The sequence below is a fragment of the Plecotus auritus genome (assembly GCF_963455305.1).
Source record: "Plecotus auritus genome assembly, chromosome: 3".
Lineage (NCBI taxonomy): Eukaryota > Metazoa > Chordata > Mammalia > Chiroptera > Vespertilionidae > Plecotus > Plecotus auritus.
The window spans coordinates 79608794-79622813 of record NC_137772.1 but is presented as its reverse complement, the minus strand read 5'-3'; positions in this window follow the sequence as shown (position 1 = coordinate 79622813).

Genomic DNA, 14020 nt, shown 5'->3' with positions numbered 1-14020 from the left:
AGGAATAAACCTAACCAAGGAGGTAAAAGACCTATATGCGGAAAACTACAGGACACTGAAAAAAGAGATAGAGGAAGATGTAAACAGATGGAAGAACATACCATGTTCATGGATTGGGAGAATCAACATCATTAAAATGTCCATACTACCCAAAGCAATCTATAGATTCAATGCACTCCCCATTAAAATACCAACGGCGTATTTCACAGACCTAGAAAGAACTCTCCAAAAATTCATCTGGAATAAAAAAAGACCCCGAATAGCCACAGCAATCCTGAGAAAGAAGAATAAAGTAGGAGGGATCTCAATACCAGATTTCAAGCTGTATTACAAAGCCACTGTCATCAAAACAGCCTGGTACTGGCACAAGAACAGACATATAGATCAATGGAACAGAATAGAGAATCCAGATATCGACCCAAACCAATATGCGCACTTAATATTTGACAAAGGAGGCATGAGCATACAATGGAGTCAAGACAGTCTCTTTAATAAATGGTGTTGGGAAAATTGGACAGATACATGCAAAAAAATGAAACTAGATCACCAACTTACACCATACACAAAAATAAACTCAAAATGGGTACAGGACTTAAATATAAGACGGGAAACCATAAAAATACTAGAGGAATCCACAGGCAGCAAAATCTCAGACATTTGCCAAAAGAACTTTTTCAGTGATACTGCCCCTAGGGCAATGGAAGCCAAACAGAAAATAAACAAATGGGACTACATCAAAATAAAAAGCTTTTGCACAGCAAAAGAAACCATCAACAAAACAACAAGAAACCCCACTGTATGGGAGAACATATTTGCAAATGGTATCACTGATAAAGGTTTAATTTCCAACATCTACAGGCAGCTTATACAACTTAATAAAAGGAAGATAAATGATCCAATAAAAAAATGGGCAACGGACCTAAATAGAAGCTTTTCGAAAGAAGACAGAAGGAAGGCCAAGAGACACATGAAAACATGCTCAAAGTCACTAATTATCCGAGAGATGCAAATCAAAACGACAATGCGATACCATCTCACACCTGTCAGAATGGCTATCATCAACAAATCAACAAACGACAAGTGTTGGCGAGGATGCGGAGAAAAAGGAACCCTCGTGCACTGCTGGTGGGAATGCAGACTGGTGCAGCCACTGTGGAGAACAGTATGGAGTTTCCTCAAAAAACTGAAAATGGAACTCCCATTTGACCCAGTAATCCCACTCCTAGGAATATATCCTAAGAAACCAGAAACACCAATCAGAAAGGATATATGCACCCCTATGTTCATAGCAGCACAATTTACAATAGCTAAGATTTGGAAACAGCCTAGGTGCCCATCAGCAGATGACTGGATCAGAAAACTATGGTACATCTACACAATGGAATACTATGCTGCCGTAAAAAAGAAGGAATTACTACCATTTGTAGGCACTTGGATGGAATTAGAGAACATTATGCTAAGTGAAATAAGCCAGTCAATGAAAGAAAAATACCACATGATCCCACTCATTTGGGGATAATGAAAAACATTATAAACTGATGAACAAAAAGATAGTTACAGAGGCAGTAAAGCATCAAACAGACTGTCAAATTACAGTGGTAAGGTTAGGGAGAGGTGGGGGAAATAAGAGATCAACTGAAGGACTTATATGCATGTATATAAGAGTAACCAACGGATGCAAAACATTGGGGGGTGAGGGCATGTATGGGAGTGGGGTGGGGGTGGGGGGCAATGGTAAGATATGTACACATATAATACCTTAATAAAAATTTGAAAAAAAAAAAAAAAAAAAAAAAAAAAAAAAAAAAGAAATAATTCTGGTGACAGTATGAACAGTGTGCACAAGAAAAGAAAAAAAAAAGATGAGGAGGCTGCCTGGCCAGTGTTGCTCAGTGGTTGAGAGGGAACCTATGAACCAGAAGTTCACCGTTCAATTCCTAGTCATGGCACATGCCTAGGTTGGTCCCCAGTAGGGGGTGTGCAGGAGGCAGCTGATCAATGATTCTCTCTCATCATTGATGTTTCTCATCTGCCTCTCCCTGAAATCAATAAAAACATTTTTTAAGAAAACAAAAGAAGATGAGAATGCAACAGAGAAATGATGAAGGCCAAACTAAGGCAACTCCAGGAGGGATGGAGGAGAACCAGATTCAATGTTATGGTCAGATTTATACACTGGGAAAATTTACTCCTTCTCTTCAAAGAAACAAGGCAAAAGCAAACTCCGAGGAATCCTTCTTGGGCTTTTGCAGCCCCTAATAAAAGGGAACAATACTAGAGAGACTTGGCGTGCTAGTTGAAGAACACTATAAAGAAGGGTGGGGAGTCTTAAAATTATACACCTTCTTTTTTTTTTATTTTATTGATATTTCACAGAGAGGAAAGGAGAGGGATAGAGAGCTAGAAACATCGATGAGAGAGAAACATCGATCAGCTGCCTCCTGCACACCTCCCACTGAGGATGTGCCCGCAACCAAGGTACATGCCCTTGACCGGAATCGAACCCGGGACCTTTCAGTCCGCAGGCCGATGCTCTATCCACTGAGCCAAACCAGTTTCGGCTATATACCTTCTTTATCTTATAGGAGCAACAGTCATTACTCATCTTAACATGTAAGTTGGTTCCTTATTATTTTTAAAAGCCATAGTTTTCTGTATCCTAGTTTATTCTTCTTTGCTGAATATAAAAATGCCCTTGATTTTTGTTTCTTTTCATTTTTTTCTAATGATGCCCTAGATTTTCACCTCTGAAAGCTCCAGTAATAGTCTTGACCACCAGCACTTTAGTACACTTCATAATGGAATTAAAACTAAATGGATTAAACTATCTAGTCTCAAAGTTTTTAGGTCCTTTTATAGACATTATAGACATTCTTTAATGCTGGAGACCACACAACAGTCTTTGTACCAATGATAAAAACGGGGAGGGGATATTTTGAAAGATATTTTCTCCCTAAAATTTTAGCCCTTATGCTGAAATCTAGTTGAAACTACCGTTGCATGAAAGAACAGAAAAGACCCATGACTCAGCATGAAGCATTAATAAATGAATGCTGTCATAATGTAATTCATAGACTGCACTATGCTAACGAACATTCTGCACTGTTCTAAACTTGAGCTTATTGTGTGTTCCAAAGCCTTTCACCTGTTAGGAAAGATGGGCGGGCCCAGGGGAACACGGGTTTGAAGGTGAGCAGGTGCAGGGTCATCCCTCAGCAGCAGCTTTGGAGAGCCCCGGGTGGGATGTGAATGAGATAACCGCAGTGACCTCAGCAGAGCTCGGCCTGCTGGTGCTCGGTACCCACAGCCTGGGTTACAGGAGCATCCAGAACCTTAGACCGTAGAGGTAGTGGAAGAGCAGTGTGAGACTTGTTTAAAAAGAATTAACCATTTTGAAAGAGTTGGGGGCAGGGAGCAGGAATTGCCTAATAGCCTCGCTGATGTTACTTGGGAATCTTGGACACAAATTCACTTTGTCAGAGAAGCAGATGTTTCCTATTTCTAGTTGTTCTCTTTGTTATGAAAACGACTAAGGGTTAAAAGAGAACTGTATGTTGGGCCACAGTTTGGAGCACGTATCTCACTAGTGTGGGAGAGGCGGCATCAGAAGCCCTCACCAGTTGTCAAGATGGGCTGCACAGAGACAAGCTCTCAGGAAGTAAACAAGCTTGTCAGTTCACGAAGAAAGCAGCAGACCACCTGTCACTCTATTGCACAACACTTAGTTTTTAATTTTATTCCACAGACATGAAAACAGGCATCCAATAGTACCTCTCATTTCTCTTAAGTAACACAATGGAACTGAGATTCTCTGAGTTCCAAAAAAAAAAAAATGTAATCAGAGTAACTGAAATCAGGAGAGAAAAAAATTAAGGTAGAAGTATGCAACAGCTGCTCACTCAGGACCAGGTTTTCAATGGGCCTTCTTAATTGTGTCTGCAGTCTTTAACGGAAGCTCCCATTTTCACCAATATAAGCCCACATTTCAAAAGCAAATTGGGTACCTGCATGAACAAGCAGGCAGTTAGGCAGCTAATTACTGTTTGCAATTCAATTACCTAATTACTGTGGGCAAGTGTAGAGTGTTTGTGCAAGCAAACAGTCCCACCCACAAATATTGCAGGTTTGATTAAGAAGGCTTAGGTGCAAAGATCCATGTTCACTTCTAGTGCCTAAAGGGCTCAATAATTTTCCCTTGAACCCAGGAAGGTCCTCGTTAAACACTCTGGGAATGGACTGGAGAAAGTGTGCCAAAACAGACCTCACAAACCTCTACCCAAGTCAAGCGGAGGCTACTCTGAAACTTTGCCTTGCTACTCAAAGTCTGGTTTGTAGACCAGCAGCATTGGTACCTACTGGGAGCTTGTTTACAAGGCAGTATCTTTGGCCCCATCCCAGACCACTGAATTAGAATCTGAATTATAACACGATGCCCAAGTGATTCATATGCACCTTAGGGTTTGGGAAGCACCTGCTAGGCTATTCAAGAAACAAGGCTACTATTAACTCCAACTTATGCAGAGCAAGGTCTGTATGAGGGTTGTTCTTGAAGGCCTTCCTTAAAATGAGAGCAAGGCAGGTAGGAGATGACCAATAGTTTTTCAGCCACAACGAACAAGCTTGATGCTTCAAGAGAAATCCTAAATAAGTGTTCCTTTGGGAATGGATCCTAAAAATGCTAATACTATGCCCTAGGAGAGAACAAAGAAGATGTGGTTGGCTACCCCCCTAAAGACTCCACAGCTTTCACACATCGTTTAAGGAACAGTCACCACTCATCTAGGGTCTATTTGACTGGTGAAATTAGTCTTCATCTGGGACTACATGTTCAGCAGCAAAATCATTCTGTGAATGTCCTCAATCAGGACAATGAGTCCAATTAATCAGTACAGTCTGTCTCCACAAAACAACAGTATAAGAGGACTCTACTTTGGGGTCTCTGCCAGGTTCTACAGAGACAGTCCACAGTGATCACAGTGATGCATTTACCCAAACATTTCTGAGACGATGACTGTGCAGCCTCAGGGAGAGGTATTTTCTACTCCCAAATAGACTGCTTCAACCACCTCATCAATCTCGCTCACTTTGCATGGTGTGGGACCTGAGAGCAGTGCCACTTTAAACAAAACCGTGTCGTTTGTCTTCATGATATAGAGGAAGAGCACTGCACTGGAATCAGGGACCTGACCCCACCACTAACCAGCTGTGGGACCTCGGGCAAGGCATTTAAGGCTCAGTCTCCTCATCTGTGAAATGAGGGAACTGAATTGGATGGTTTCCTAATTCCCTTCCACTTCCTACGATAATGTGTCACTTTCCTTCCGCGCTTGGGCTCACAGCTTCTAAGTCCACCTCCAACTACCAAGATACCCCCATGTAGCATTAGGACCTCTGATTCCAGGCAGTTCCCCCGTGTGGGATTTCTTCTCTGTCTCTTACCCATATTTTCCTACTGTGTATCTCATCAAATACAGAGCTTCCTTCAGCTAACTGTCCCATTGGCAACCTTCTAAAACGCTGTACTGTAAAGTATTAGCAACTAATTTCGATACATTAACTTTCCCATGGACTTGAATGATAAATTCTTGTCTTAGCACAGAGGACTCGGTTTCTAATAATGAAATTTTAAACCTATTTTCCTCATAAGAAAACAATGACATTTCTATAAACAGCCAAAGCACTGATCATGAGGCCACAAAATACAACCAGTTTCTTTTCATTTCAGCAACTGAGACACAAAAAGATTAACTCACTTGCCCAAAAAGATGTTGCTAGCATTAGAACTAAAATTTCCTGAATCTCAACACTGCAAGGATGTTCATTTTGTTGTTGTTATTATTATAAAGGTAACTGCAGTTTGAGGTAAGTGCTGACCCATCAACATAATCATTAGCTTTGTCAAGGGTAGACCAGATCTTAGTCAGGGAATGGATGTCATTTTGGGATTTCTTCTGTAAGGGAAAAGGGAAGGTATCTTTCATAATAATGCTTTATCCAAGTTGATTAAAACAAAATCGATCATTCAATAACCCAGGGGAAAAGGTAATATTGCTGAGAAGATCTGCAAGAGATGAAAGACCAAGAGAGGGAAGAGGATTCCATGAAACCTCAGGAGCTCTGACTCTGTCACTCATTGGCATCAATAACTCTACTTCTTTGGATGAGATTGGATTAGATGATCTCTAAGTTTCTCTCATACTCCAAATGTTCTTTTACAAAATGTGCCAGGTGGGAATAATGAATCAAATCTAAAATAAAGTTTAGTAGGAATGAATAAAAGGTCTGACATGTGGATCCATATGAACAATGGCACAAGGACAGGATGCAGTGAAGATATTGTTTAGTAACTATATGATTCCATCCACTGATTCTAATCAAAGTCCCTTATGACTTTGAAAGGGTTAATTTGAATTCAAGCAGCGTATAGATGTAGATTCATTTTAATGTAGATTAAGGAAAATTAATCTGCTTCATTAGATCACATCTAGAGTGTTGCATTCTGTTTTTATACCACATTTGAGAAGCATGTGGACAAGCAGAAGAAAATGGTTGGAATGGTGAAGAGACCCTGAACTTTGTCATGTAAGGAATGATGGAATGTCTCAGAATGTTGAATCTCAGGGGTTAAATAAAGGTCCCAGATGACCTGATGAGTTACTTAAAGGGCTGTCATTTTCGGAAGGGATTGGCACTATTTTGTATAGTCCCAGTAAGTGGAGCAGGGCTAGTGCAAAGGAGATGCAGGGGAGAGACTTCTGAGCAGTTAGGAATATCCAAAGGCAGAATGTGACCTCAGAAGGTCACTTGTCAGAGCACTTCAAGCTGTTTGTTCTTCTTTAGAAAAGAGCCAAGCATCAGATGAGTAGATGAGCAGAGTGACCCTTATCATTCCTTCCCAACTAAGAGTCTAAGATATTGAGAGAGAAGCAGGGCAAAAAGAGAAAGCAGAGACAAACAAATGCCAGGTGTTTATTGTTGTTTTAAATGAAACTAATCCCATCTAGGCAATAGCACGAAATCATTCATTTCCACAGGGGAATATTTTTAATCTCTTTTGTTAGCATATTTAAAAGGCACTTCTATAGATTTATGACAATTAAGGCCCCCTCAATGTCACTGATATAACAAGATTGTCACCTATTAGTAAGTTTTATTTTTTGCTAGTGAGGTACAAATATTTTATAACTAGAAAAGTCTTTTTTTTTTTTCTGTACCTAATATGGTCATCCCTCAGTATCCATGGGAAACTGGTTGCAGGACACCCACATGGATACTGAAATCCGAGGATGCTTAAGTTCCTTATATAAAATGGTATAGTATTTGTATGTAATCTATGCACATCCTACCTTATCCAATTTACTTAGATCATCTGTGGATTACTTATATTACCTAATACAATGTAAATGGTGTGTGTGTGTGTATATATATATATGTTATACTGTATTGTTTAGGGATCAACTTACCAACTTTCTGGATTTTTTTAACATTTTTGATCCATTGTCAGTAGAATCCATGGATGAGGGCCAACTGAATATAAATTCACTCCTTGTGCCTTATTTAAGGTTGCTATACCTCATTAACAAATTTTATTTTTACCTGACTGGTTGAAAATGCATTATGATAATGGCAGCTCTCATTACTGAACTTTATGAAGAAGAGAGATGCCTTTGCTTTGTATTCATTCTAGCTTTCTTTGCTGCTCTAGTGTAACTATAATTGATTAAGATGAGATTGTCTTCAGTAGTGTGACCATCTGTGTCATTAATACAAAATCAAAACAAAATCTGTTTCTTTTGGGGTTCTTTATATTCCCCTCCCAAATCCAGTGATCATCTTATTTTGATTTGCCTAAGACAGTGGTCAGCAAACTCATTAGTCAACAGAGCGGCAAACCACGGCTCGCGAGCCGCATGTGGCTCACGAGCCGCAGTTTGCCTACCACTGGCCTAAGAGATATTAAGAATACCTCTTAATTTTAAGAATCCCCATTTTGAGTGTTCTGGAAACTCACTTTTCACTATAGACACAAAAGAAATTACTAAGACTCTGGCAATACACATTATAATCAAATATGCAGATATCCACAACTATCCATTAGCAAAGGTATTGAAATTATCAAAGAAAAATGTTTATCAAATAAAAATATTTCTCTATAGTTTAAAACTATAGTCTGTTTTAAAATTATAATATATTGGCCCAATAAAAACCTGGAGACACACAGAAGAAAAATATATAATCCACAAAAGAGTGACCATTTTTAATTATTAAAACAATAAGCTACTAATTAATCTTTACTGTTTGGGAGCAGTGATATTTGGACAGTTAAGAGGCAAAATGAGGCCCCTGCATACCAGAAGGTAAGGGCAAGAGGCTATAAGAATGTTGGAGACAGAATATAAAGGGGATGTGAAGACACCAGAGGCCATTTTTAACTCCTTTTTGGTTTTGCCTGGGTTATAGTAAAGCCAATTGCCAAAGAAAATGCTTATGCCAGCCCATACCTGAGGAGCAACTAGAAACAGTCAGCCTCAAATATGAGGAGGCCTGGGCCATTCTGGACCCGTAAGAGTAAGAATCTCTTCCCCCCGAAAGACATCTGAAGAGCCACATTGTCCCTCAGTAACTCTTCAGAGCCTCCCAAGAAAAGTTTATTGATTGAATGACTATTCTTGGAGAGTTCAATTTATTAACTGATGGGATTTCAAACTCATGGCTTGCTCTAGATCACAACTATTTCTACCAAGTGTCTGGCACATGTTAGAAGCCTGGGGAAGAAGCAGGAAAGCCCACAACAAACAAACCACACAGCAAAGTTTATTTTCCTAAACTCAGAAGACTTCACTGGGCCTCCTCCCACCAATGTTTTGTATTTTTCAATTGATTTTATTTTCAGGACACAGCTTTGAGCTAGCAAGGGTGGATATCATATTTACCAGTTAACAAATAAAGAAATTTAGGCAAGAAGATATTGAGAGTTATGCTTATTAGTGATACTCAACTCTGATCAGTCATTAAAAGGCCAGATAGAGATGAACAAAATTAGAATAAGAACCCAGGAGCCCAAATCATGAATTGAATGCTGTTTGGCCAGGTCAATTGTTCTCTTCCCAATACTATTCAATCCTCTTCAAAAAGAAAAGCTGCATTAGTTCCAGGAAGTGCTATATGTTCTGATGAGTGAAGTCCACACAAAAGTCCAATTTTTAGTCTGAGAGGTAAGTCAACAATTACATGATATATACTGTGAATTATAATAGAAGTTCATAAAAGATGCTGTGGGAGCACAGTAGGGGAAAAAAACAAACACCTCTTAATTTTGTCTGAGGATGTCAAATGCAGTAATGTATGAGCTAGTTCTTAAAATCTTGGCATCCCCAAAGTAGGAAAGAGCAAGAAAAGTTCTGGCAGAAAGAATAGGGTAAGTAGGAGAAACCAAGATGGCGGCATAGGTAAGCACCTAAACTGCTGCCTCGCACAACAATTTCAAAACTACAACTAAAAGACAGAATGGATACCATCCAGAACCACAGGAAAGCTGGCTGAGTGAAAATTCTACAACTAGAAGGAAAGAGAAAAGCTCACAGAGAATTGGAGGTACGGCAAAGGGTCTTTGTGCACGCAGAGAGGAAGGGCGGCTGAGAGCCTGGCTGACTTTCTCTGGCGGAAGGGGGAAGGAAGCCCCCGACCGCACTGAACCCCAGTTCTGACTGCACTGAACCCCAGTTCCGGGCGAGCCCCTGGGGACCCACGCTCTTGTGGGGGGAGTCTGGACTCTCGGGCGGAGACTCGGGAGCTGGGGAAGGCAGAAGTCTGGAGGCGCGTGCGTGCCAGTGCGCACAAAGGCTGTGGAGGTTGCCACAGGCTTTCCCTAGTGGAAGGGAGTCAGAGGCTCCTGACTGCACTGAGCCCCAGTTCCGACTGCACTGGACCCCAGTTCCAGGCGAGCCCCTGGGGACCCACACTCTTGTGGGGGGAATCTGGACTCTCGGGCGGAAACTCGGGAGCCGGGGAAGGCGGAGGACTAAAGGCACGCACGTGTGCGCAAGGGCAAGGCTGAGGGGAAGCCAAGACTGAGACTCCACCCCATCCAAGCTGAGCACAGAGGCTATTGCAATTTGGCAAGTCTAATCATATAAGGCTGTCTCCAGCACCGAACTTCTCCCAGCATAGACACAGCTGACCCTTACAGCCAACTGGCCTGGAGGTCAATTCCTCCCAGTGATACCAACAACAATCAAGACTTAATTACAACAAGGCTGTACACACAGTCCACAAAGGGGTGCACCAAGAGTGTCCACCTCAGGTTACCTGGGGAGGCAGACCCACTGGGCCAAATTGGAAACCTAGCACACAAAGCTACCTTACCAACTCAGGGAAGCAGTGAAAATGCGGCGTGAAAGAAACAGAACACAAACGAAAGAAATGGAGGAAAACAAACGACTGGATATAGAATTCAAAACCACGGTTATAAGGCTTTTCAAGAACATCCTAGAAAAGGCCGATAAATATAACGAGACCCTCGAAGATATGAAAAAGGACCAACTAGAAATTAAACATACACTGACTGAAATAAAAAATATTATACAGAGACCCAACAGCAGACTAGAGGAACACAAAAATCAAGTCAAAGATTTGAAATACAAAGAAGCAAAAAACACTCAACCGAAAAAGCAAAAAGCAAAAAAAAATCCAAAAAGTTGAAGATAGTGTAAGAAGACTCTGGGACAACTTCAAGCATACCAACATCAGAATTATGGGGGTGCCAGAAGAAGAGAGAGAACAAGATACTGAAAACCTATTTGAAGAAATAATGACCGAAAACTTCTCCCACCTGGTGAAAGAAATAGACTTACAAGTCCAGGAAGCCCACAGAACCCCAAACAAAAGGAATCCAAAGAGGACCACACCAAGACACATCATAATTAAAATACCAAGAGCAAAAGACAAAGAGAGAATATTAAAAGCAGCAAGAGAAAAACAGTTAGTTACCTACAAGGGAGCACCCATACGACTGTCAGCTGATTTCTCAACAGAAACTATGCAGGCCAGACGGGAGTGGCAAGAAATTTTCAATGTGATGAATAGCAAGAACCTACAACCAAGATTACTCTACCCAGCAAAGCTATCATTCAGAATTGAAGGGCAGACAAAGAGCTTCACAGATAAGAAAAAGCTGAAGGAGTTCATCACCACCAAACCAGTATTATATGAAATGCTGAAAGGTATTCTTAAAGAAGAGGAAGAAGAAAAAAGTAAAGATAAAAATTATGAACAACAAATACATATCTATCAACAAGTGAACCTAAAAATCAAGTGAATTAAAAACCTGAGGAACAGAATAATCTGGTGAATATAATAGAATCAGGGGCATAGAAAGGGAGTGGACTGATATATCTCAGGGGGAAAGGGGTTTGGGGGGTTCAGGAAGAGACTGGACAAAAATCATACACCTATGGATGAGGACAGTGTGGGGGAGGTAAGGGCAGAAGGTGGGGTGGGAACTGGGTGGAGGGGAGCTATGGGGGGAAAAAGGAGAAACAATTGTAATAATCTGAATAAAGATTTATTTTTAAAAAAAAGAATAGGGTAAGTAAAGGCACAGAAATATGCAGGCAAGTGGCATTCTAAAGGGATGGTCAATGATTTAGAGACACCAAGTTGGGGCTGGGTTGGGAAGAGCCTGTATGCCAGGTTAATGAAGTGGGAATTAGTCCTATGAGCCAAGAGAAGCTACGGAAAGCTTCCCTAAAAATAGTGAGTAAGGACTGTTTCCGAAACCTATTCAGAGCTGAGTACCAGGTTGCAGACACCATTCTACTGTCATGCTGACTAGCACTGAGAACAGCAAGGCTCCTTCTGCTTATTCTGACATCACCATTTCACCTCCCCTTCTACACAATCCAGGAGGCACCTAATATAACTGAACATTCATAGCAAGTTCTGTGTTTGTACTGAATGGAGTCATTCATTCTGACTACAGGAACTGCCTTATAATTGCACCAAGCTTTCATTGTGGGCCATATTGTGAGAGTGCAGTCAGTGCTGGCGCGAGGATAACTGCCTGGGAGAGCCAGCTGCAAATGTCAAGTCCAGCTTTCACGCACAAAGTAAATGAGAGCTTAAAAAAACACTCAGCGCCCATTATCATGGTGATTCATCTTCTTCCCATCAGCACGCAGATGTCTCAGATTGCACTGTCTAGTGCAAGGTTGAAGGGTAGGGTTGTCACTGCGGAGTCAGGGGCTCTCCTCTGAGGCTCCAGCTGCAGACAGCCACACTCCATGCTGACAGTCAGGCCAAGGTCTATCCAAATGATGGCTGAAAAAGTCTTTATGAAACAGAACATGAACCCTGGAGCCTACTGCTCCCTGCAGGTGTAGAAGCAGGTAGCAGTAGGAGCTGGCTGTAATTTTCCTTTTCTGTGGACACAGAGCAAGGAGCGGTGTCACAGACATGAAGAGAGAAAATGGGAGATCTTTATGCTGAGCCACTAAATTCACTGGAAGCTGAAAAACCACAAAAGGTAAGTTCACATAAAACACCATTTGACACTTCACCTGTATGTTCAAGAACCTCAGGTGCAAGGATGTTTAAAATACAGCTGTCTTATTCGTAGACAGGGAGCAATGATCTTATGGAAACCTTGGGACGAAACTATGAAGCCCTGGGTGCCTGTATCTGTGAGGATCCAAGAAGAAAAGCGATTTGTTGTTTGGATTTGACTTACAAAAGTGAGGAAGTGGGTACTTAGACGCTGCAAGACAGGTATTTGCATCTGATGCAGGAGCTTAATATCTGCAGGGCAGGCACCCCAGGAAGGAAAGGTGGATATAAAGTGGGGAGACAGGACAAGCTAGAACCCTTGTAGTGTCTCCCCCTGTCTCTTGCAGGAAACAGTGGATCCTTTGCACAAAGATAAGCACACCTTCAGCCCAGGAGTCAGAGAAGTGGGCAGAGGATGCAGGGAAGGAGGAGCTGCTGCAGTCCCAGCTGCTGCCCAGACCAACGAGGTGGATGAGTAGATGAGCACCAATATGTATGAGCTACAAAAGCACCTGCTAACCCTGCCTTGGCCTTCTGAACTTATAAAACAATTAGAGGCCCAGCTCACGAAATTTGTGCACAGGTACGGTCCCTAGGCCTGGCCTGCGATCAGGGCCATGTTCCCCTGCTGCCCGCAGTCAGACCTGGCCCCCCCACCCCAGCTGCCACCCACCCCCGATTCCCTGTTCACCAACAGGTGATCAGAGCCTGAAGGCCAGGGGAAGAAACCAAGAGGTTGGCCTTTCCTGTCCACTCGCCGGCCCCTCCCCTGCCATGGGTTGCCCTCGGTGTGGGGTGACTGATGGGGCAGAGGCCTTGGCCTGGTGCCTCCCACGTCCCCCGCCACCCACTCCCAGTTCCCTGTTCACCATCGGGCGATCGGAGCCTGCCGGCTGGGGAAAGGAACCAAGAGGTGGTCAGTGCGCCTCATAGTGACTGGTCGAGCAGTCGTTCTGGTCTTTCCACAGTTAGGGTCAATTTGCATATTACCCTTTTATAATATAGGATAGAGGCCCAGTGCCCGGGTGGGAGCCAGCTGGCCTGCCTCAGATCAGGGTGGGGGTCCCTGCTAGGGGGCGGGGCTGGCCCGGGCAAGGGGCCATGGGCCATTTGCAGGCCGGCTACACCCTTGATCGGGGTGGTGGTCCCCGCTGGGGGGGTGGGGCCAGCCTGGGCTTCGGTCACTGGGCTTTTATGATAGAGGATAAGCTAGGGAAAAAAAGAAAACAAGAACAAAAAAAATGATAACTATTCAGCTGTAGCTATTGCACTTGTACCCCCAAAGCTTGTGCAAAAATGCCTCCTGTGATGCACCTTAATCAGAAACAAACAGGGAAGGGAATTCTGGAAACACAGCCCAGCCTAAGCAACATGTTGCAAAGTCACCATGTACCTTAGATTAACCTCTTAACTCTAACTGGGAGGATGATGTCATATAGGCATTGTGTTAATATCTTAGGGCTGCTGTGACTAAGTA